A 25,881-nucleotide genomic window follows, 5' to 3' on the forward strand; every position below is an offset into this window, starting at 1 on the left:
ACTAGTTATGAATGTGTGATCAAATTTCTCCACCAGCATTCGGTGTTACCACCTTTTTTTATTTTGCCATTTTGATATGTCATTGTGTGTTTATATTTTCCTAAAGGCCAATGACGTTGGACACTTATTCATGTGTTTGTTTACCACATGTATTTGCTGAAATGAATGTTCACATTATTTGCCAATTTTCTAATTTCCAAATTGCTGAGCTTTTTTTTTTAATCAATGAGTGCCAAATTTGTCAATGCTTTACTGCATCAACTGAGACCATCTTATATTTTTTCTTTAGCTTGTTGACATGATGAATTACATGAGTTTATACTGATATACTTACAATTCAAGTGTATTCATTTATGACAATGTCTTCTAACATTCATATCTCCTGTTCCCCATGATGAGAATTCTAGTTCTTAAGGATAGTAAAGACAATATTTGGTTCATCAAATATTATACTCACAATAATTTCAGAGCAAAAATGCCAAACATCACAGAACAAAAACACCAACTGAATTCAAGGAGCATATTTCTTTACTTTTATTTTACATTTTTAGGGATTACTTTTTGTTTTAGAATTAAGTAAAATCTTTTTAGGTTTCCAGAGAAAAATCTAAAAACAAGATCTATTTGGTCAGGGGATTTGGAAGCTGGTAGAGAGGATCTAGGTAGCAATCCTCAACTCCTCCACAGCCCAGAAATGAAGCAGCAAAAGAAAAGCTTACCAAGAAAAGAAGAGAGAGGAAAAGGCCATAAGCTTATTTCCTTAACAACAATTCAAAAGAAAAGCAGAGCAAGTTAAAACAGGGCAGGAGCAGCAAAGAAGGTGAAGGATGGCACACAGTTTAGCCCAAATTGCAGGCAGAAAGCTGTGCCTCGCAGGGCAGCCACTGTGTAGAGTTCACAGCTGGCCACCTCCCTAGAAGAAATCAAATCAACACAGCTTCTCCCCACCTATAGATATACAACCGCAGATAATACTTCTGAAATGTGTTGTCTCAGTAATCCATCTAGAGGGAACGTGTAGAGGGATTGCTGCTAGCTGACAGCTATGAATCCCCTTCACCAAGGACAAGGGGAGTAGGGTAGAGCTGACTGAAGAGCTAACCACTCCTGGGCAGTGCCAGCCCCAACCTAATGCTCCCCACAGCCTCCACCAGAGCTCAGGCAAAGATGAGCCAATAATGCCCCATGCCTGTCACAGTGATGGGTAAAACCCAGGTGATGTACATCATCCAGGGAGGCTTCTGTGCCACAGTTTGCTCACAGAAAGTCTGCTTGTATAGGCCCCACAGTCATAGACAACCACTGTGCTCTGTGCCATTATAAAGAAATCCCTGTGGAGGGGAGGAGAGGCTCAGTCAGTGACAGCTCTGATTACAGCACCTTGTGCCTCCCACACCCAACAGAAACCAGAAGCAGATGCAGCACCCTCAGGCACACAGACTTGTGCCTCTAGGCTGACAAACAAGCACTGGCTGGTAAGAAAGCTACAGCAACCAAGGAAGTAGCCCTAGTGCCTCAGCACCTCTAGTAGAGTACATGCTGTGGGGCCCAGAATTTCTAGTTAACTCAATTCCTACTCAAACTCAGACCCACAGAGGGCATTTCCTGAGGATAACCCGAAGCAGCCAGCTGAGAACTTCAGTGCATACACAAAGGCACTACACTCCACAAAGCTACTTTCAGAGAAGCATCTCACAGACACCTGTCACTGCCCAGTGTGCATAGATACAAGCCTACTGACCCATGACCTGTGTACTCCAGAGGAAGCAACAGGGCCTACACTTCTCCTTGGGCCATCCAGTGCCATATCAACCCAACTACAATACTTCTATCTTAGGCTACCACACGCTGCACTGCAAAGCATACATAGGGGAGACCACACTGAATTTAACAGTGCTGGATATGTGGAACTTTTACTCAGAAAGGCATACTAGAGTGTACCCTGCCTGTTAAATCACAAGTAGAGACCATCACTCCTGTGACCCAACAGAAAGCTAATAGGTCCCTGGACACACAAAGATTAAAGGACGCCTCCTAGAATTCTACCAGAGGTGAACTGGTGTGATCATTACCTCCATACCCAGGGAAATGTAGAGGTAAAGCTGAGGAGTGATGGGCATCTTCCAAAGGTCTCAAATCCTGATGGAAGACTCGATAAGAAATCTCCCTTCTTTGGCAATGAAATATCATAAATGTCTCTAATGTCAATTTTGATCATTTGGATACTACTTTTCATACTGAATTGACAAATGTTCCAGTGTGAAACAATGATGCAGTATGAAATAAAATACTGCTTCCCTCAACCCATTCGAATGTATTTCATCTAATGTTTTAAAACATTAACTGCAATCATTTGATTTTGCTTCCAAGGGCAGGTTTAAAATTGCTCCTCTCAGTCTCTTTTCCCTCTTGAATTACCTGCTCCTGCCTCAAATCCCCCATTCCCTGATGTACTGTTTTCTTCTTTTTATCTTCGTTTGTATTTTTTCTATACTTTCTTTTCTTTTTTCCCTTTGCCCAATTTTCCTCCTCTTCCCTTGTCATATCTATATAGTATAATAATAATTTTCCTAATAATTCATTTCTCAACCTATCCGAAAATATTACTATAATTTTATACTTGGATTAGAGGAAAATGTAGAAGATTTTCAATATGTTTTTCCCCCATGTATGAATGTTTCCCTAGTTCATGGCTTTGCTCTTTAGTGAATGTAGTTGACAGGATTTAGTATCTTCTCTCAAAGTGGTGCTGACACTGAGCATAGCAGAGGATACACACTGAGTGGAGTCTCAATGCTTGGATATCTGCCAGCTTGGGGCACTTAAGAGAAACAAGCTCACTAATAATCCCTTGCATAAAAGTAGAATAGATAATAATCCCAGTAGATGTACAAATAATATGAAAAAACAAGGGAACAAGCCATCTCAAATAGCTTACAACACTCAACAACTGATCCAATTGCCACCAGAGGAAGAAATGTCAGATAAAGAATTTAGAAAGTTAATATTTAAAATGTTCGGGCTGGGGATGTGGCTCAAGCGGTAGCACACTCGCCTGGCGTGCGTGCGGCCCGGGTTCCATCCTCAGCACCACATACAAAGATGTTGTGTCCGCCGATAAATGAAAAATAAATATTAAAATTCTCTCTCTCTCCTCTCTCTCTCTCCCTCTCTCTTTAAAAAAAATATTTAAAATGTTCAATGAACTCAAAGAAGATGTAAGGAATGAACTAAGAAAATACAGGAAGTGAAAAATCTTTCAATAGAGAGAAAGACTCTTTAAAAGAATCAAACAAAAATCCTGGAAGAGAGTCAATTAAATCAAATAAAAAATTCAATTGAAAGAATCACCAATAGATTAGACCACAAAGAGAAAAGATTTTCAGGCCTTGAAGACAAAATATATAATCTTTTAAATTTTTTTTTTTATATTTTAGTTACAGGTGGACACAATATCTTTAATCTATTTTATTATGTGGTGCTGAGGATTGAACTCAGGGCCTCATGCATGTGGCTCTACCTCTGAGCCACAACCCCAGCCCCAAGTATATAATTTTTTTTTAAATTTAATTTTATTTTTTTATTGTTGGTTGTTCAAAACATTACATAGTTCTTGACATATCATATATCACACTTTGATTCAAGTGGGTTATGAACTCCCATTTTTACCCCGTATACAGATTGCAGAATCACATCAGTTACACTTCCATTGATTTACATATTGCCATACTAGTGTCTGTTGTATTCTGCTGCCTTTCCTAGCCTCTACTATCCCCCCTCCCCTCCCCTCTTCTCTCTCTACCCCCTCTACCGTAATTCATTTCTCCCCCTTGTATTATTTTTCCCTTTCCCCTCACTTCCTCTTGTATGTAATTTTGTATAACCCTGAGGGTCTCCTTCTATTTCCATGCAATTTCCCTTCTCTCTCACTTTCCCTCCCACCTCTCATCCCTGTTTAATGTTAATCTTCTTCTCATGCTCTTCGTCCCTACTCTGTTCTTAGTTACTCTCCTTATATCAAAGAAGACATTTGGCATTTGTTTTTTAGGGATTGGCTGGCTTCACTTAGCATAATCTGCTCTAATGCCATCCATTTCCCTCCAAATTCTATGATTTTGTCATTTTTTAATGCAGAGTAATACTCCATTGTGTATAAATGCCACATTTTTTTTATCCATTCATCTATTGAAGGGCATCTAGGTTGGTTCCACAGTCTTGCTATTGTGAATTGTGCTGCTATGAACATTGATGTAGCAGTGTCCCTGTAGCATGCTCTTTTTAGGTCTTTAGGGAATAGACCAAGAAGGGGAATAGCTGGGTCAAATGGTGGTTCCATTCCCAGCTTTCCAAGAAATCTCCATACTGCTTTCCAAATTGGCTGCACCAAATTTGTAGTCCCACCAACAATGAACAAGTGTACCCTTTTCCCCATATCCTCGCCAGCACTTGCTGTTGTTTGACTTCCTAATGGCTGCCAATCTTACTGGAGTGAGATGGTATCTTAGGGTGGTTTTGATCCAAGTATATAATTTTGAATATAAAATTGACAATAAGAAAAGATGTTAAGAGACCATGACCAGAATATTCAAGAAATCTAGAATACCATTAAGAGACCAAATCTAAGAATCACTGGTATACAGGAAGATACTGAGATATTCATCATAACTTTTCAGTGAAATATCAGAAAATTTCCAAACCTTAGGAATGAGATAGAAATCCAAATAAAAGAGACTTTTCAGAACCCCAAATAAACAAGATCAAAAAAGATCCCCTCCAAGACACATTATAATTAAAATGTCTAATATACAGAATAAGGATAGAATTTTAAAATCAACAAGAGAAAAATGTCAGGTCATATTTAGAGTACAGGTAAGCCAGTTAGACTTTCTACTGATTTCTGAGTCTAGACCCTAAAAGCCAGGAGGATTTGGAATTTTTTTTTTAAGAGAGAGAGAGAGAGAGAGAGAGAGAGAGAGAGAGAGAGAGAGAGAGAATTTTTAATATTTATTTTTTTAGTTTTTGGCAGACACAACATCTTTGTTTGTATGTGATGCTGAGGATCGAACCCAGGCCACACGCATGCCAGGCGAGCGCACTACCGCTTGAGCCACATCCCCAGCCCAGGATTTGGAGTCTTATATACCAAGTCCTTAAAGATAATGGTGTCAACCAAGATTATTATTTCCAGAAAAACTGTTCTTCAGAATTTAAGAATGAAAAACTTTCCATGGTAAGCAGAAACTAAAAGAATTCATAACCACTAAGCCAACACTATAAAACATACTCATTGAAATGTTTTATGTAGAAGAAATGAAAAATAACTATCAGAACCATTGTACAGCTAAATCTCTATAGAATAGTCAATTAAAGGATGATCAAGCCTGACTTGAGCATTAGAATTAAATAAAAATGGCAGGAAATAAAAATCATCTCTCTATAATAACACTGAACGTAAATGATCTAAATGCTTCAATAAAAACAAAACCCAACAATATGCTGTTTACAAGAGACTCAATTATAGGCAAAGATATCCACAGGCTGAAGGTGAAAGGATGGAAAAAGATATACCAGGTAACAGAGAGTGAAAGCAAATAGGACTAGCTACTTTCGTATATGACAAAGACAACTTCAAGTCAAAATTAATCAGAAGAGACAAAAGTGGTCCCTTCATACTGTTAAGGGAATCGTCATTATAACAAGAAGATATAATGATTATAAACATTTATGCCCCAAATGTGGATACATCTATGTACATAAACCCTACTCAATATAAAGAATTGAACAGACCCCTAAATAGGAGCAGGATGATTTAAACAGACCTTTCTCACCAATAGATAGATCATCCCGAGATAAACTAAGACTCTCCAGAACTAAAAAATACTATTCATCAAATGGACCTAACAGATATCTACAGAATACTTCATCCATTAAAAACTGAATTTATTTTCTTCTCAGGTACAGATTGAACCCTCTAATAGACCATATTTTAGAACAAAAAGCAAGTCTTACCAAACACAAAAAATAGATAATTTCTTATATTCTATGAGATCACAATAGAATGAAATTAAAAACAACATGATAAAAAAAAATGGGCGTGATGACGCATGCCAATCCCAGTAGCTCAGGAAGCTGAGGTAGGAGGATAAAAACCAGCCTGCCCCTGAGTTCAATCCCTGGTACCCAAAACAAAACAAAACCATTCTAACACCTAGAGATTAAATAATATACGTTTGAATGAGGGATGGGCCACAGAATAAATCGGGGGAGAAATTTAAAAATTCTTAGAAACAAATAAGAACAGAGATACATCATATCAAAATCTCTGGATAGTATGAAAACAGTTTTAAGAGGAAAATTTATAACACTGAGTGCCTACACACACACACATACACACACACACACTCACACACTAATTAAAAATTTAAAAATGAACATTTCAAATAATCTATACTGCAAGGTCCTAGAAAAGAAAGAACAAACTAAGACTGAAATTGGTAGGAGACATAAAATAATTAAGTTCAGAGCTGAAATTAATGAAATTAAGAATAAAAAACAATAGACAGGCTGGGGCTGTAGCTTAGTGGCAGAGCGCTTGGCTGGCACGTGTAAGGCACTGGATTCAATCCTTAGCACCGCATAAAAATAAACAAAGGCATTCTGTCCATCTACAAAAAAAATTTAAATTAAAAAAAATAGGTAAGATCAACACAACAAAGAGTATACTTCAAAAAGATAAATAAGATTGATAAACCCTTAGCCAAACTAACCAAGAGAGAAAAACCTAACCAACAAAATTATAGATGAAAAAGGAGAGATCACCACAGATAATTTTAAAATTCAGAGTATCAGTAGAAACTATTTTGAAAATTTATACTCTAATAAGCTGGAAAAATCTATAAGGTACTAACAAATTTCTAGACTCATATGAGCTACCTAAATTGAACCACAAGGATATAGAATGCTAAATAGACCAATATTAAGCAATGAGAATGAAGCAGCAATTTAAAGCCTTCCAACAAAGTCCAGAACCAGATGAATGCTCAGCTGAGTTCTTTCAGACCTTTAAAGAAATAATGCCAATCTTTTGCAAATTATTCCCTAAAATAGAAAGAGAGGGAATACTCCCAAATTCATCCTATGAAGTCAATATCATCCTGATACCAAAATCAATGATATATCCAGAAAACTACAGGTCAATATCCCTGATAAGCATAGACATAAAAAATCCTTAATAAAATATTAGCAAATCACATTCACAAAAACATTAAGATGATAGTACACCATGATCAAGTGAGTTACATTCTAGGGATGCAAGGCTAGTTCTACATTTGCAAATCAATAAATGTAATTCACGACATAAATAGAATTAAGGACAAGAATCACAAGAGCACCTCAATATATGCAGAGAAAGCCTTTGATAAAATCCTGCACTTATTCATGTTTAAAACCCGGCAAAACTAGAGACAGAAGGGACTTGCCTCAACATCATAAAGGCTAAATATAACAAACCCAAAGACAATATCATAAAGAAGGGAGGAAAAGCATTTCCTCTAAAATCAGGAGCAAGACAAGGATATCCACTCTCATCACTTTTATGCAATCTCTAGCTAGAGCAGTCAGGTCAGGAAAAGAAATTAAAGAAACACAAACAGGAAAAGAAGTCAAATTATCTCTGTTTGCTGATGACATGATCCTATGTCTAGAAGATGCACAAAACTCCACCAAGAAGGCTTGTAGAGGTAATAAACAAATATAGCAAGGCAGCAGAATACAAGATGGACATATAAAAATCAATAGCTTTCCTATACTCCAATAATGAATATGCTGAGAAAGAAATTAGGAAAACTATCTCATTCACAATAATCTCAAAAAAGAAATACTTGGGAATAAATCTAAATCAGGAAGTGAAAGACCTCTATGATAAAAACTACAGAATACTAAAAGAAATTGAAGAACACATTAGTAGATGGAAAGACTTCATATTCTTGGATAGGCAAAATTAATATGGTCAAAATGGCTATACTACCAAAAGCATTATAAGGACTTAATGCAATTCCCATCAAAATACCAATGACATTCTTGACAGAACTAGAAAAAAACTGTCCTAAGTTCATTTGGAAGAATGAAAGATCCAGAAGAGCCAAAGCCATGCTGAGCAAGAACAGAGATGCTCGAGGCACCACAATACCTGATCTCAAATTATACTACAGGGATATAGTAACAAAAATAGCACAGGATTGGAATCAACACAGATATAAATACCAATGGAATAGAGGACACAGAAACAAACCCACATGGATACAGTCATCTGATACTGGAAATAGGTGCCAAAAGCATGTTGGAGAAAAGATAGCTCCTATAACAAATGATACTGGGAAAACTGAATAGTCATATGTGGTAGGATGAAACTGGATCCCTATCTTTCATCTTTCACAAAGTCAACCCAAGTGGATCAAAGATCTAGGAATTAGACCAAAAACTTTCCAACTGCTAGAAGAAAACACAGGATCAACATTCCAACACATGGTACAGACACTAACTTCCTTAACAAGATCCCTAAAGTTCAAGAAATAAATCCAATAAATAATAAGTGCTACAGCATCAAATTAAAAAGTTTCTGTACAGCAAAAGAAACAAGGTGTGAAGAGAGACACTTATAGAACCAAAGAAAATCTTTGCTAGCTACTCCACCAACAGGGGATTAAGATCCAGAATACTACTATAAAGAACTTAGAAAACAACACACACAAAACAAACAATTAATCCAATCAATAAATGGACAAAAGAACTAGACAGACATTTTTCAAAAGAAGAAATATCAAATGACCAACAAATACATGAAAAAATGTTCACAATCCCTAGCAGTCAGAGAAATGCAAATCAAAATTGCATTGAGATTTCATGCTACTCCAGTTAGAATGGCAATCATCAAGAATAAATATAATAGCCAGGCTTGTATCCAAGTGGTCTGGAAGCTGGGGCAGGACTACAAGTTTGAGACCAGCCTCAGCAACTTAGTGAGACCCTGTCTCAAAATAAAAAATTTAAAAAAAGAGCTGGGGATGTAGATTAGTAGTAAAGCACCCCTGTGTTTGATCACCAGTACCAAAAAAAAAAAAAAGAAAAAAAAGAAAAGAAAAGAAAAGAAAAAGAAAAATATTAAATGCTGGCAAGGATGGGGTTGGAGATATGGCTCAAGTGGTAGAGTGCTTGCATGGCATGCGTGGGGCACTGGGTTCGATCCTCAGCACCACATAAAAATAAAGATATTGTGTTCACCTAAAAAAAAAAAACTAAAAAAAAATTCTGGCAAGGATGTGAGGAAAAAGTTACACTCATACACTGTTGGTGAAATTATAACCACTTTGGAAAGCAGTATGGAGATTCCTCAAAAGGCTAGGAATGGAGCTACCATATGACCCAGCTATCTAAATCCTTGATATTTATCCAAAAGGACTAAATCAGCCTACTACAGTGATACAGGCATATCAGTGTTCATAGCAGTGCAATTCACAATATCCAAGTTATGGAACCATCACCAATGCCTGTGGGAAGCCATTCTGACACGTGATTGGGTGACTCCTGTTAAGGGCCTGAGGCGCTTTGGCTCTGTCGAAGCTTTCCCGACCCTTTCCTGATGAGAGAGCCCATCCGTGTGGGGGTGTGCCTGACCACTGACCCCGGGGACCCAATCACTGACCCTGACCTTGGAGTGCAGCCCCCCTCAACCTTCATTGGATGGAATTCTCCCCTGAATCTCTTGTTCCCCAATAAAAGGCTACTCCCCGGCGTGTTCACTCTCTCTCTCTCCTGCTAGCCCTGAGTAATCCTCGCTGCCCTGCTGGGCGGCTAGAGGTGGGAACCAGAGAGGTGAGCCGTCTCGGACCTAGCAATATAAATAAGGTAACTGTCTGTGTGTTTTATTTCGATCTCTTCTAACTAACTTTATGCCTAGAACCTCATTAATGAAACCACTGCGCAGGCCGCGTGGTAGAATTGGCGCCCAACGTGGGGCATTCTAGATTAGTTAGATTGAGTGGGAGCGCGCTATAAAGATAAGGAAAAAATAAAGATAAAGGAAGAAGTGACAATTGGGTCACAAAAGTACCTGGAGATATTGAAGGAAAGAGACGTTAAATTACTTAAAATGGGAAATTCAACTTCTACGGATAAGGAAATGTATCTATTTTAGACAGTATAATTAATCAGAAAGGAAAACAGATAAAGAAAACTCAGTTATTACAATTCTTAAAGATTGTAGGTGAATATTGTCCTTGGTTTTGCGACCAAGAGTCTCCAAATTTACTTACTTGGGAGAAATTAGGAAGGAAGTTACAGAGAGTCTGTCTTTCTAATGAACTACCTGGAGGCATAGAAAATATACAGAAAACTTGGACGGCCCTAGAAGTTTGTCTTTTTGAATATATGGGCCAAAGTTCGTGGCCCCCTGAAGAGCTTTTAAAAGGCATTCAAAGAGCTGTTAAGTCTATTCAAATGGAAAATCAGCCTGAGGCTAAGTTAATTACCTTTCCCTTAAGCTGTTTAAAAACAAAGGCACTAGGGGCCAAGCCAAAGGTTAAAAATGTGAACTTAAACTCGCAGCCCCATGCGGAGGATTCAGATGGCGCGGATCAGCCCGCCTTCTTGCCGCCATCATCTCCTCCTAGCGGGAGCCAAACAACAATACGGGGAATTCGAGGAGAGGTCGCACAGTGTGACGTCACTGGCGCCGACCAGGACAGTCTGCGATTTTTACCGGGACAGGGACAGAGATCGCAGACAGTTTTCTTAGGACCTTCAAAGACAGTTGAATTAAATCTTGAAACGGGGCCAGAACAAATTCCTACTGGGATTTTTGGGCTGCTTCCTGATTATACTGTAGGTTTGATTTTGGAACGTAATGAATTAAAGGGAGCCATTGAGGTAATACCTGGTGTGATAGATTCAGAATTTAAAGGACAGTTATATGTTACTGTAAAATCCAATTATGCCCCAAGGCTCACCCCAAAGGATATTTTTGCTCAATTAATATTATTGCCTTGTGTCTCAGAAAGGCACCTGCCGGTAGATTCAGTTTCTAAACCGCCGGACAGAGTATACTGGTCCCAGTTAGTACGACAAGAACGCCCTTTATTAAAACTTAAAATTAATAATAAAAATTTTCTAGAAATAATAGACACAGGGGCTAATATCTCGGTATTGTCCAGTAGGTTTTGGCCTAGGAACTGGCCTTTGCATGTAGCACCAGCTAACCTAGAGGGAATAGGACAGGTTTCACAGCCTGCTCAAAGTGCCAACTATCTCCGTTGGGAAGATTCCGATGGGAACAGTGGAGTATTTAAGCCTTATGTGTTAGAGTCTTTACCAGCTAACCTATGGGGAAGAGATATTTTAGCCAAAATGGGATTGTTATTAGTTACTCCAAATTCTATAAGGTCAGTTGAAGAAGTTAATCAGAGGTATTTTCCTGGAGATGATAAGGAGACCTTTCAGGAAGAATATCTGTTTACAAGCCAGTCTCCACGACAAAGATTAGTAAATGCTCCAAACCAAAATTTTTACTAGGGGCCCTGAGTACTTCCCCGATCCCTAAGACAGCTGAAAAAATCACATGGCTCACAGAGGAGCCTATATGGATTTCTCAGTGGCCCATCTTAGGGGAAAAGCTTAAAATAATTCATAGATTAGTTGAGGAACAACTTCAGGCTGGTCATATTGAACCAACGCTTAGTCCTTGGAACACACCTATTTTTGTTATTAAGAAAAAGTCAGGAAATTGGAAATTACTACAGGATTTAAGGGCAATAAATCATGCAATTCAGCCTATGGGATCATTACAGCCAGGACTCCCCTCCCCCACAGCCATTCCTTTAGATTATAGCTTGATGGTAATAGATTTAAAAGACTGCTTTTTCTCTATAAGGTTACATCCTGAAGATTGTGAAAGATTTGCTTTCACTGTCCCAGCAATTAATTTTAAGGAACCTGTTAAAAGATATTGCTGGAAGGTACTTCCACAGGAAATGCGTAATAGTCCTACACTGTGCCAAAAATATGTTGACCAGGCGATAGATCCCATAAGAAATAGCTTTCCTGATGCATATATTATTCATTTTATGGATGATATATTATTGGCTCATGCTAATCCAGAAGTACTTTCAGAAATTTTTACTCAGTTAGAGACTTCACTTACAGCAATGGGTATAGCTCCTCAAAAAATTCAAAAGGTATCTCCTTTTCAATATCTAGGTCAGATAATTCAAGGACGTACAATCTGTCCTCAAAATCTTCAGATAAGAGTTAAGGAGTTACGTACCCTTAATGACTTTCAAAAACTATTAGAAGATATTAACTGGCTAAGGCCATCCTTAAAACTAACTACTTCTGAGTTAAGTCCTTTATTTCAGATATTACAAGGAAATCCTTCTCCAACCTCTCCACGTCAACTAATCTTAAAAACTAAGACAGCCTTAAGAAAAGTTAAAATTACAATTAAAAATACACAGCTTACTAGAATAGATCCTAAAGAAATAGTGTATTTATTAATATTTCCAACTGAGCATACCCCAACAGGAGCCATATGGCAAAGATTAGGAGTTATTGAGTGGATTTATTTATCCCACTCCCCTCAAAAAACATTAATTCCTTTTCATGATTCTATAGCTCAATTAGTAATTAAAGGTAGAACTAGGATATTACAGTTAATTGGATCTGAGCCTGATATTATAATTATTCCATTTTCTGTTCAACAGACTAATTGGCTTTTTCAAACTTCTAGCTCATGGCAGATAGCCTTTGCAGATTTTCCTGGACAGATAGATAGCCATTATCCTCGTGATAAGATTGTACAATTTGCATCATTAACGTCACTTATTTTTCTAAAAATTGTACGTTCTTATCCAATAGAGGAAGCTTTATTGGTGTTCACGAATGGTTCCAACTCCGGTAAGGCAGGTTTCTTCAGCCGTGTTCACACAGAGGTAATACAAACTTCTTACACTTCTGCCCAAAGAGCAGAGCTTCAAGCTCTGATTTGTGCCTTATATTACTTTTCAAATGAGCCTATTAATATCTATTCTGACAACTTATATGCAGTCGGAGTTACGAAAAATATTGAAACCTCAGTTATTGGGTTTACTTCATCACAGGAGTTATTTGAATTATTTCATAATTTACAAAAGACAGTACTAATGCGAAAGTACCCATGTTTCATAGGACACATATGTGCCCATACTAATCTTCCTGGACCTCTAGTTTCAGGTAATGACAAAATTGATAAGTTAGTAGCTTTTTGTCAACAGATGTCTTTGTATGACTGTGCCCTAGCTTCCCATTCCTTACATCATCAAAATGCTTCTAGCTTACGTAAAAAATTTAATATTACTAGAGAACAAGCTCGTCAGATTGTAAGCCAATGCCCTAAGTGTGTTATTCACACTCAATCTCTGCCATCAGGGGTAAATCCCCGTGGATTAAAACCAAATCAAATATGGCAAATGGATGTAACTCATATTCCTCAATTTGGTAAGCAATGTTATGTGCATGTCATAGTGGACACTTATTCTAGATTTATTTTTGCCACAGCACATACTAAGGAAAATACTCAACATGTAATTTCTCATTGCTTAGCAGCTTTTTCCGTTTTAGGGTGCCCTATGCAGATTAAAACAGATAATGCTCCAGCTTATGTAAGCTCTTCTTTTCAACAATTTTGCCAAGAGTTTAAAATTAATCATAAAACAGGAATTCCTTATAACCCCCAAGGTCAAGCCATTGTGGAACGAGCTCATTTATCTATTAAGCTTCAATTACAAAAATTAAAAGGGGGGAATAGGGTTGTGATTCCCCAAAATAGCCTTAATCATGCCTTGTTTGTTTTAAATTTTTTAAACTGTGATGCAGAAGGTCACACTGCTGCTGAGAGGCAAATGTCTCCCTCAGTAGCAGGCCCCTTAGGCAGAGTTCTGTGGAAAGATTTACAAACTGGTCAGTGGAAGGGTCCGGACCCGGTAATAACATGGGGCCGAGGTCATGCTTGTATCTTCCCAGAAGGTGCTTTCCGTCCTATTTGGGTGCCTGAACGTGCTATCAGACATGGAGGAGATAGAACCCAGATTCAAGCGACTGAGGATCGACCCGGAGGAGCCACTACCCAGAAGGAGGAGATATTGGAAAAAGATGAAGAAAGACCAGATTGAACCAGCCGAAAAGCTGATTTCATGGAAAGATGTGAAGAAGCTAACAACCCAGGCTTCCCAAATACTTCGACGCCTAGGAAAGAACAGGACCCCAGTCTTGATGGTAGCGACAGTAATTGCCCTACTGGGCTGTCAGGTAAAAGGGAATCAAGTAGACACTTATTGGACATATTTCCCAGATCCACCCCTGGTACACCCAGCTGTGTGGACTGGAGAATCTATTCCAGTATTTACTAATGACTCATTCATGATGGGAGGATTTACAGATACTTATATTACTCCCAATCATGTGACTATATTTAATTATTCTGGCTACAGTGCCCAATTACCTTTGTGTTGGTTACATGATAAACATGCTGGCTGTCTGAAAGTATCATTCGAAGAAAAGACAGCGATTGGTAGACCTAGACTGACAAATAATTCTATTTATGGGGACTTAAAACCTAATACTAGATCAGTAATTAAGATGGGACTTTCCCATAACAAGCCAGTCATTTCTGCAAAACCTCCACAGATACCCCACTGTCCAAATAGTTCTATAATTGAAATCGGCACCTTTCCTAAATGGATGGATTGTGTAAATACCTTTCCTGTACAACATAAGGTGTCTAAAGATAGTGGGTATATTTTAGACTGGTCTCCAAAAATTCATAAGAGACAATTACGAAGAAATTCTGCTATGACACCTGCAGGATTTGTTAGTAATATTTTGACTTATAGTGAAGGAGGTGTTCAAAAAGATATTTGGCGTTTAATTGCTGCCTCAGAGTATTTACATTTTACAGATAAACCTTTACCAAAATTTGTCGGTAAGAACTGTAAAGAGGGATCTTGCTATGGCTTAAGAGCCTGTGTCCAATCTCCTTATGTTTTAATTATTGGAAATGTAAAAGTTAAATGGATAGATGATAGATATTTTGTTACTTGTAATAAGTGCAACCTAACCAATTGTATTACTAGGTATAATAGAGGAAAAAGAGTGCTGATACTTCATCAGCCCTCTTTTGTTTTATTACCTGCTAATATTTCAGAGCCATGGTATGCTGATGCTGGTTTACAAGTCTTACAGCAAATTCATGCCCAGCTAACAAGACCTAAACGTGCTACTGGAGTCATAATTGTTGGTGTTTTAGCATTGGTCTCTTTTATTGCCTCAACTGTCTCTGCGTCTCTGACATTGTCTCAGAATATTCAGCATGCAAAATTTCTTAATAATTTAGCTCAAAATACTTCCAAGGCTCTGCGTAATCAAGTAAATATTGATGAAAGTATTGAGACTAAATTAAACGCCTTAGAGGCTACTGTTATAGACATAGGTAATGAACTTTCAGCCTTAAAATTTAAGGAAAGGCTTAAATGCCATGCTAATTATAAGTATGTATGTGTTACAGCTGCCAAGTACAATGCTTCTCTCTGGGATTGGGAGAAGGTTAAAAACCATTTATTAGGTATTTGGCACAATAGTAACAATAGCTTGGATATTCTGGAACTTCATCACCATATCCAAGACATTCAAAATAATAGAGCTGATTTTTCAGATCCTTCTTCTTTGGCTAACCAAATATTGAAGGAGTTAAATGGATTCAACCCTGGAAATATTCTTAAACACTCCGCTTGGTACATTATTGGATTATTCTCTTTGCTGTTAATTCTCTTTTGTATTGTAACTATAGGATGGCGATTCTTCCAATCAAGAGTCCAGGAACTCCAGAGAGTGAACAGCCGCCTCATTGTTAAGAAAAGAAAGGGGGGATATGTGGGAAGCCATTCTGACACGTGATTGGGTGACTCCCGTTAAGGGCCTGAGGCGCTTTGGCTCTGTCGAAGCTTTCCCGACCCTTTCCTGATGAGAGAGCCCATCCGTGTGGGGGTGTGCCTGACCACTGACCCCGGGGACCCAATCACTGACCCTGACCTTGGAGTGCAGCCCCCCTCAACCTTCATTGGATGGAATTCTCCCCTGAATCTCTTGTTCCCCAATAAAAGGCTACTCCCCGGCGTGTTCACTCTCTCTCTCTCCTGCTAGCCCTGAGTAATCCTCGCTGCCCTGCTGGGGGGCTAGAGGTGGGAACCAGAGAGGTGAGCCATCTCGGACCTAGCAATATAAATAAGGTAACTGTCTGTGTGTTTTATTTCGATCTCTTCTAACTAACTTTATGCCTAGAACCTCATTAATGAAACCACTGCGCAGGCCGCGTGGTAGAAATGCCTGCCAACAGATCAATGGAAGTGGGAGGAATACAAATATATATATATTATTTATTGTTTTTCTCAGTCATAAAGAAGAATGAAATTATAGCATCTGCTAATAAATGGACAGAACTGGAGAACATCATGCTAAGTGAAATAAGTCAGACTCTTCAAGGGTTGGATGTTTTCTCTAATATGCAGAAGCTAAAGGAAAATAAGAGTAACAAAAAGTGGGGGGGATCCCATGAAAATAGAAGGAAGATCAGTGGAGTAGAGGAGGAAAACATAGGAAAAGGGAGAAACTGAAGAATGAAATTGCCAAATTATGCTATGTACATATATGAATATATCAAAGTGATTTTCATGGTTATAAATGTCTATTAAGCACCAATTAAAAAATAATAATAAATAAATAGAAGACAGACCAACAGAGTAGAGGAAGGGGAATGGCAGAGGAAGGAGGGGAGGGAAAGAGGAAGTACTGAGGACTGAAATGGAACAAATTAAATTTCATGCATGTTTGATTATGTCAAAATAACATTATAGTTATGTATAAAGATAATACACTAATAAAAATATTTTTTAAAAAAGAAATATGGTAGGGGATAGGAAAGGTAGCAGAATACAACAATTACTAATAGGGCATTATGTAAAATTGTGGATGTGTAACCGACGTGATTCTGCAATCTGCATTTGGGGTAAAATTGGGGTTTATAACCCACTTCAATCTAATGTATGAAATATGATATGTCAAGAGCTTTGTAATGTTGTGAACAACCAATAAAAAAATAAATAAATTTAAAAAAAAATAAATATGTGCACCAAAAAAAAAAAAAAGAAAGAAAGAAATATGAACACCATGCAGCATTACCAAAAAGGGTTCCATGGAGAACAACTTCCATAAAGGGCTCTATAGGGAAGAACAGGCTCTCGGGCTGGGGCTGTAGCTTAGTGGCAGAGCGCCTGCCTCGCATGTGTGAGGCACTGGGTTCCATCCTCAGTACCCATAAAAATAAATAAAGAGGGCTGGGGATGTGGCTCAAGTAGTAGCGCGCTCGCCTGGCATGCATGCGGCCCGGGTTCGATCCTCAGCACCACATACAAACAAAGATATTGTGTCCGCCGAAAACTAAAAAATATTAAAATTATCTCTCTCTTAAAAAATAAATAAATAGATAAATAAATAAAGATACTGTGTCCAACTACAACTAAAAACATACTAAAAAAAAAAAAAAAGAAAGAAAGAAAGAAAGAAGAGGCTCTCTACCAAAACTCCTCTTGGAGAAACACAACATGTATCTCATTTTAAAGCTTAAAGAGATCTATGCTATGTACATATATGAATATATCAAAGTGAATTTCATTGTTATATATGTCTATATATATAAACATATAACATCAAGGGTAAACCCCTTGATCTCCCATATATATATATAAAGACTGACTCATTTCATCTAGCACCTGTCAACTGAAATGCCCTGAGTGCTGTGGTCCACAGAATGCTCCAAAGGAGAATGGCTCAAAGAATGGCTCAAAGGAGAATGGCTCAAAGCAGCCCTAAGCGGATCTCAGGTGGCCATACTCCCATTTCTGGGCCTCTGTTTTTCATCTCAGAAGTCAAAAGCAAGTAGCCTAAAGGTCCCTGGAGTTTATAAAATTTGGAGATTCAGCTTCCTCATCTTTTCTCTCACTGGAGCTCTGCTCTGTCCCATTATTGTCAAGAGCTGCTTAAAGTCAAACTCAGAAGTTGGAACAAACCAAAGTTTCAAATCTCACACTGTCCAAGAGTTGTTTCCAAAATCCTGGCTTTTCCATCCTACTTTCAGTTTTGATTTATCTCAGGCCAAGCAGATGACAGTGACGACCGCTGTAATTCTATGCAAAAGATGGAGGAAATCAATAATAACCACCAAAAAAAAGATATTTGGTGAAATTGGGCTTCTAGTCTTCCAGTCCACTTTATTTATTTATTCTGCTAGAAGAAAACACAGGCTCCAACATTCCAACACCCTGGTACAGACACTAACTTATTATGTGTAATTTTTTTATTTTTAATTTTATTTTTAATTTTATCATTTATCTTTACCTATTGTTCAATATAAGCAAATGGAAAATATAGGAATGAAACTAAAAATAAATGGAAATTTATTATGTTAGAAGCCATGATTCAAATTAAAGGGGAAATGATGGTTTATTCAAAATATGATAGAGAAAACTGATTATCATTTGTAAAAATAAAAATTTTAAAATGGTTATCTAATGTTCTCCATTTATCAAAGTAAACTTTTGGTGGATAAGATTTAAATTTTTTTAAATTAAAGCATAAAAAATAGGGGTTATTTCTTTAAAAATTGGAACAATTACACCCAATAGTGCAATTCACTGATATATCCATATATGCACATAACAATTTGACCAACTGCATTCCCCAGTACCTCCTCTTTCCCTTATTTTTCCCTTCCCTTTGATCTCCCTTCTATTTTCACGAGATCCCTTGTTTGTTTTCTGTTTTTCTGTCTGCTTCCAAGAATAAGAGAAAATTAAAAACCCTTGACTTTTTGAGTCTAGCTTATTTCATTTGACGTGATGTTCTCTAGTTCTATCTAGTTTCTGCAAATGATATAATTTGTTGTTCTGTATGACTGAGTCAATCTCCATTTTGTGTGTGTGTGTGTGTGTGTGTGTGTGTGTGTCACACTTTATTTCTTCATCTGTTGATGGATACCTAAGCTGGTTCTATAACTTGGCCACTGTGATTGCATTGCTATAGACATGGGTATGACTTTAATTCTATGGGATAAATACCAAGGAATGGTATAGCTGAGCTGTATGGTGGTTCCATTCCTGGTCTTTGGGGAAACCTCCATACTGATCTCTACAGTGGTTGTAGTAATTTACAGTCCTACCAACAATGTGTAAGTGTTGCTTTCTCCCCTATCTTCACCAGTATTATTATTTGAATTCTTGATGAATGTCATTCTAACTGGAATGAAATAAAATCTCAGAGTAGTTTTGATCTGTATTTCCCTAATTTCTAAAAATGTTAAAATTTTCTCATATATTTTTTGGCCATTATATTCTTCTTTTGAGAAATGTCTGTTTAGTTCATTTGCCTTTTATTTACTGGGTTGCATTTTTTTAAGTTCTTCGTGTATTCTTGATATTAATCCTGTCAGAAGAATAGTTGGGAAAGATTTTTCTCCCATTCTATAGGTGCTTTATTCATGTTCTTTGTTTTCTTTGCTTGCAGAAGTTTTTTCATTTGATGCCATCCCATTTATTAATGCTTATTTTATTTCCTGAGCTTAAGGGATCTTATTGAGGATTGTTGCCTGCATCCATTTGTTAAGAGTGTTGACCCTGTTTTCTTCTAGCAGTTGTGAAGTTTCAAATCTAATTCCCAGGACTTTGATGCACTTTGAGTTTACTTTTGTGTAGGGTAAGAAAGAGGAACCCAATTTCACCCTTCTACATATAGATATCCATCCAGTTTTCCCACCACTCTTGTTAAAAAGGTTTCTCTCCAACATTGTTTTTGTCACCTTTGTCAAGGATGAGATGACTGTATTGAGTGTGGGTTTGTTTTTGCATTTTCTATTTTAGTGGTCTACGTATCTGTTTTTATGGCAGTACCAAGCTGATTTTGACACAATAGCTCTGTATATAATTTGAAACTGGGTATTGTTGATGCCTCTAGCATTGCTTAGAATTGCTTTCACTGTTCTGGATCTTTTATTATTACATATGAATTTTAGGACTGTTTTTCCTAATTCTGTGAAGAATGTCAGTAGTATTTTTTTTTTGAGGAATTAATTCAGTTGGTAGATTGTTTTGGCAATATGGCCATTTTAACAATATTAATTTTACCAATGTAAGAACATGGGAGGTCTTTCCATCTTCTAATGCTTTCTTCAATTTCTTTCTTTAGAGTTCTATAATTTTCACTGTAGAGGTCTTTCAGTGAAGGAAATTTCTTGTAAAAGTAAATATTCTTATCATATATCCAACAATTTTTACTCCTTGTTATTTACACAAACATTTTAAAACACTTAGGTCCACACTAAAACCTGCACACAAATGTTTATAGCAGCTTTGTACATGATTGCCAAAACTTGAAAGCAACCTTCAGTAGGTGAAGGGATGAACTGTGGTATTTCCAGACAATGGAGTATTATTCAATATTAAAAATAAATGAGCCTCTAGTCCATAAAAAGATTGGAAGGAAACTTAAATGCATGTTACTATGTGAAAGAAGCCAGTCCAAAAGGGTATATACTATACAACTCCAACAACATAATATTCTGGGAAAGGTGAAACTACAGGAATAACAAGAGGATCAGTAGTTTCTAAGGGTTGAAGGAAAGGAGGGAATTTGAGGTAATACATGAAGGACTTGAAACTACTCTGTATAATACCATAATAGTGGATACATGTCATTTTCCTTTTGCTCAAACCCATAGAACATATAACATCAAGGGTAAACCCTAGGACTGGGGTTGTAGCTCAGTGGTAGAGTGCTTGCCTAGCATGTGTGAGGCAAAGGGTTTGATTCTCAGCATTGCATATAAATAAATTAATTAAATAAAGGTCCATCAACAACTAAAAAATATATTTAACAAAAAAAGAATGAATCCTAATGTAAACTATAGACTTTATGTGATTATGATATGTCACTATAGGTTCATTGATTGCAACAAATATACTGTGCTGGTAGAGGATGTTTATGAGGGAGATTGTACATGTAGGAGGGACAGGTATAAGGAGGAAATTCTACTTTCTGCTCAATTTTGCTGTAAACCTAAAATGTCTCTCAAATATAGTCTGTTAAAAGAAAAAGAAAAAGAAAAGCCAAGGTGACTTTTTACAAAGACTTAGAGTAAGGAAAGTCTTTATAAGAATACTTACAATATAGATGTCATAAAGGAAAGACAGATGAATATGATTATACAAAAATTAAAGACTTCCATAGGCAAAAAAGCCATAAAAATCAAATGAAAAACTGAAAATTAATAGATGTAGACAATGGATTGACTCTTCAGTGGTCCAACAGCTCTGAAATTAATATGAAAGTGCCTGGAGATATAGTTAAACAGTAGAATAAGCACTTTGTCAGGGTGAGGGCCTGGGTTCAATCACCAACACCAAGAAAAAAAAAGGTAAGAAAAAGTTGAGAAACCAAATAGAAAAATAGGCAAAGAATATGAACAGAGTTCACAAGAAAAATAAGCATAAATGCCTAATAAACACATAAAAATTGTTCAACCTTATATATAAGTATAATAAAACAAAAAATTCTACATCTCATAGTGACAAAGATGAAAACATCTGCCAAGACTCTGTATTTGCAAAGATAACAAAGTCACTCTGACATAGTGTTAAAGATATAAATGGGTGCAGCCCAGTTGGGCTGAGGATATAACTTAGTTGGTAGAGAACTTGCCTCACATGCATAAGGCACTGGGTTCAATCCCCAGCACCACAAACACACACACACACACACACACACACACACACACACACACACAGTGCAATTGCGGAGTAGGTAATTTGGAAGCACCTTTCAAAACTAAAAATCAGTACTGATAAACTTTTAGTAGTTCTACTTCCAGGAAAGCAGCATAAAAATATATGTAAGTTTTTATTGCAACATTGTTTTTAATGGGCAAAACATGAAAAAATCCATAAATGACTACCTATAGGGAATGATTAAATAAATTAAGATTTGTACATGAAGAGTACAACACAGCTCTATGTGCAGATATTGAAATACACTCATAATGCATACTTTAATTAAAGAAGCCTGTTTTGGAATAGCATACAATGACTAGTTACATTTATTATGTAGAAAGATAACTAAGATATATTGCTTAGTCCTAAGCAGGTTGCAGAGCAATATATATTGAATGATTCCATTTAGGTAAAAGAAAAATGTGTTGACAAATTTCACCATGAAATTCATAAAAAACAGCTAGCAACAGTCTCCTCTGAGAAGAGGAACTCAAGGAGGACAGAGGAATAAGGAGAAACTTCGCTCTTCACTCTTTACTATTTTGTTTGGGCTTTTTGTGATAAGTATTCATTAATTTAAAAAAAGAAATAAAAGCACAAACATGAAAGGACTTTTAAACATAAAGCAATGATGCAGCAAAGAGACAGGAATAATGAATTAACATAATTAGAATCAGTATAATTTCCATTTCTCTAACAACTTTGATGAGTTCAAATTTTTGCAAATATTAGAAATAAGTGCAAGAACAAAAAACATATACTCTTCATTTAGCAAAATAATAAGCAGAAACAGTAGGAAATAGTCATTTATCATCTATCACAATCAATTTGGTAACTCACAACTAGGCTGAAAAATTTGGTCAGCTTTCATTTTGTGTAAACCACTTCACAGCATCCCTATCTGTTACTATGGAAACAACTGAGACCAGAAAAAAAAAAATCACAATCTCATTGTTCAATCTCCTTGAAAAGAAAAAGAAGGGTTTTAAGGTGGTGAAAAAATACAAACAGCCTTATTAATTAACAAATTTAATAACAAAAGTTCTGGATAGTATGCACAGAGAAAACAGACCCCTGTCATAAATGTACTTTACCTAGTTTTGAAAGTATCATTTAAGCAATTATCTTCTGGTTTTGAAAGCTCTATTCTGTTAAAAATTGTATTTGCTGTTTTTAGGATGATTTTTCTTTCATTTGTAGAAAGAGAATAGTTAAAGAGGTTTCTATTTAAATTTTTAAAGATATTTTTAAGCAGCCCTCATTTTGCCTAAGAAATTGACAATTTCATTTCTTCCTATTCTGCATCAGGAAACGTGAGAATGCTAATGTAGATGCAGTAGCTCTCATGCAGTGCATCTGCCACGACAATTAGCCTTACTGTTCAACTTGCAAGGTTCAACTACAGGAGCAGACTACTGAAGAGGACATACTGGATTGCATCAAATGTTCCAGACAGTAAGAGGAGATCCTGTACAGTCAGTAGGATGATGGGATATTGTGATGACATGGTCATACTTTCAAAAAGGAAAACCTAGCTTTTAAACTTCTTTTGAGAGAAGAGCACCATTTTTTTTTTCTCACTGATATATAAGTTGTGGAATGATGTGATCACGGCTTCTTCTACAGAAAAAAATAAAACAAAAATAATCAGGACTTCAAGATTGATACCAAGACAGAAAGAAAGAAAAGTTGGCATTTTATATCTTTGGCTCCAAAGCACACAGGATTTTTCAAGTCTATTTTTTATCTAAAAGTCATCAACAACAAATAGACTAATTTCAAATTTAAATCAAAAGTCATTTTGATTTAATGTTTTATGTTTAAAAAAACTATGCATTTTCACTCTGTGAGGTATTATATAATTAAGCAACAGTGAAATTTCAATTTTATGTACCTTTCTGAGCTGCTACAAAAGCAACTGACTCCAATACCTAATTGGGTTGGAGGAAGGGGTTGCAAACAGAAGGTCCAGAAAGAATTCCAACCTCTCTCATAGACATCATGTCAGGAAATATTAAACAAAGCACTGAGCAGGAGGCCAAAGAAGCCTTTCAACAGTAAAAGAAGTTAACATGCATAATTTTTTAGTCATTTACTTCTTCATTAATGAAAATTTGTGAACTGAAGATTCAGTAATAAATAACACTAAGAAAGTTTCTTCTCTCTAGGAGCTTTCTTTCTAGTAGGAAAGACACAGTAAACAAACAAATGAATGAGAATTCCAGTCATAAGTGGAGGATATTTATAGTTGTTCTGGTCAGCTTTTTCACCATTTGACCAAAATGCCAAAATGCAAGAACAATTAGAGGAGGAAAAGTTTATTTAGGGACTCAGTTTCAGAGGTCTCAGTCCATGGATGGCCAACTTCATTGTTCTGGGCAGGAGAGGAGGCAGAACACCATGGCACAAGAGTGTGGGGACATGAAGATCAAGAAGCAGAGAGAGAAAGCACTGCTCAACAAGGACAAAATATAAAACCCACAAGAATGCCCCCAGTCACACCCCACCTGCCTACAGTCACCAAATTAATCCCTACTGGGATTAATGCATGGATTAGGTTAAACCTCTTGTAATGCACTTTCATCTCTAAACTTTCTTGCATTGTCTCACACATGAGCTTTTGGGAGACACCTAATCTAAACCTTAACAACAGTCAAGAGTTCATTCTTTGGGAATACCTTCCTTCTCCTAATACAGAACAATTAAAGAGAAAATATAAATGTGAAAATTAAGAAGATAAGTCTTGCTTGAAATTAAGATTAACATCTTCATGGGCAAAAGCTTCTTAATTTCAAGAAACACACAATGGTTAAAGCTGTGGACTCCTGGGGCTCTGAGTCCAGAAAAAGGCAGAGAAAACCAGGAACTCAACTCTGGAGGGGTATATACAGTGTAAAAGTATCCATTGAATACAGGCTTAGTCCTTGAAATTATGTGCAGTCATTGGGATCCCCTGTTTATGAAGGAGGCTGAAATAACCTGCCATCAATCAAAGTTTGGGGTTGTGGCTTCTAAAAGTTACTACACTAGGTTAGGCAAGAGGACACAAACTTGTCCAGCAAGTAAATCATGGCATTCCATGGACGAGGCCCCAGATCTGCAATATCTAATACCAGCCAAAGAAATGAGGCTCAAGCTGCCTTGAGTATGGTAAGGTTGTCCCAATGGTCAGGAAGAAGCAAATGAAAAAAAAAAAGGAGAGAGAGGTAAGGGGACATATGCACACAGATTTTAAAAGCTAGAGTCACTGAAGATGAGTTTATAATCCAATATTGTAAAATAGAATTGAATTCATTCCTGAAAAAATGAAAATAATAAGTTTAAAAAGTATTAAAATTAAATATGCTTAGAATCCTCAAAAAGATAATGAAAAGCACAATATTAATTTTATGGAATAAGAAAACAGGAAACAGAAAAAAATAACAAAAAATACCTAGTAGACCTGGGCGTTGTGGCACACACCTGTAATTCCAGCAGCCTGGGAGGCTGAGATAGGAGGATCGTGAGTTCAAAGCCAGCCTCAGCAAAAGCAAGGTGCTAAGCAACTCAGTGAGACCCTGACTCTAAATAAAACACAAAATAGGGCTGGGGATGTGGCTTAGCGATTGAGTGCCCCTGAGTTCAATCCCCGGTACCCACCCCCAGAAAAAGGAGATATGAAATAAATATAAGTTAATATTAAAAATAAGCAATAAGAGATCCTTGAAATGAAAAAAAATGCACTTATTGAAATAAAAAACTCACTGGACAGGAAGAATTCTAAGTAGGCACCAACAAAAAAAAAATAAGTTGAACTAGAAGATAGATTAAAGTGCAGCATGGAGACAGGAGAAAAAATATTTTAAAAAGCAGTTGAAAAACATGAAAAAGGACAGATTAAATGACCTTATATCTAATAGAAATTAAGCAGAAAAATTTCAAAGAAATAGAGAAAAAGTAGCATTTGAAGAGCTATGTATCAGAAGATGCATATTGGTACATGCAA

At 36.8% G+C, this 25,881-nt stretch overlaps 1 protein-coding gene across 1 annotated transcript in view; it reads right to left on the reverse strand.

Annotated features, from left to right (window-relative positions):
- The window catches only part of ENTHD1 (ENTH domain containing 1), a gene marked incomplete at both ends in the record, with an annotated part of 127,102 nt that overhangs the window by 50,796 nt on the left and 50,425 nt on the right, over window positions 1-25,881 (reverse strand).

Source organism: Spermophilus citellus (genome assembly GCF_964194105.1).
Source record: "Spermophilus citellus genome assembly, chromosome: 10".
Classification (NCBI taxonomy): domain Eukaryota; kingdom Metazoa; phylum Chordata; class Mammalia; order Rodentia; family Sciuridae; genus Spermophilus; species Spermophilus citellus.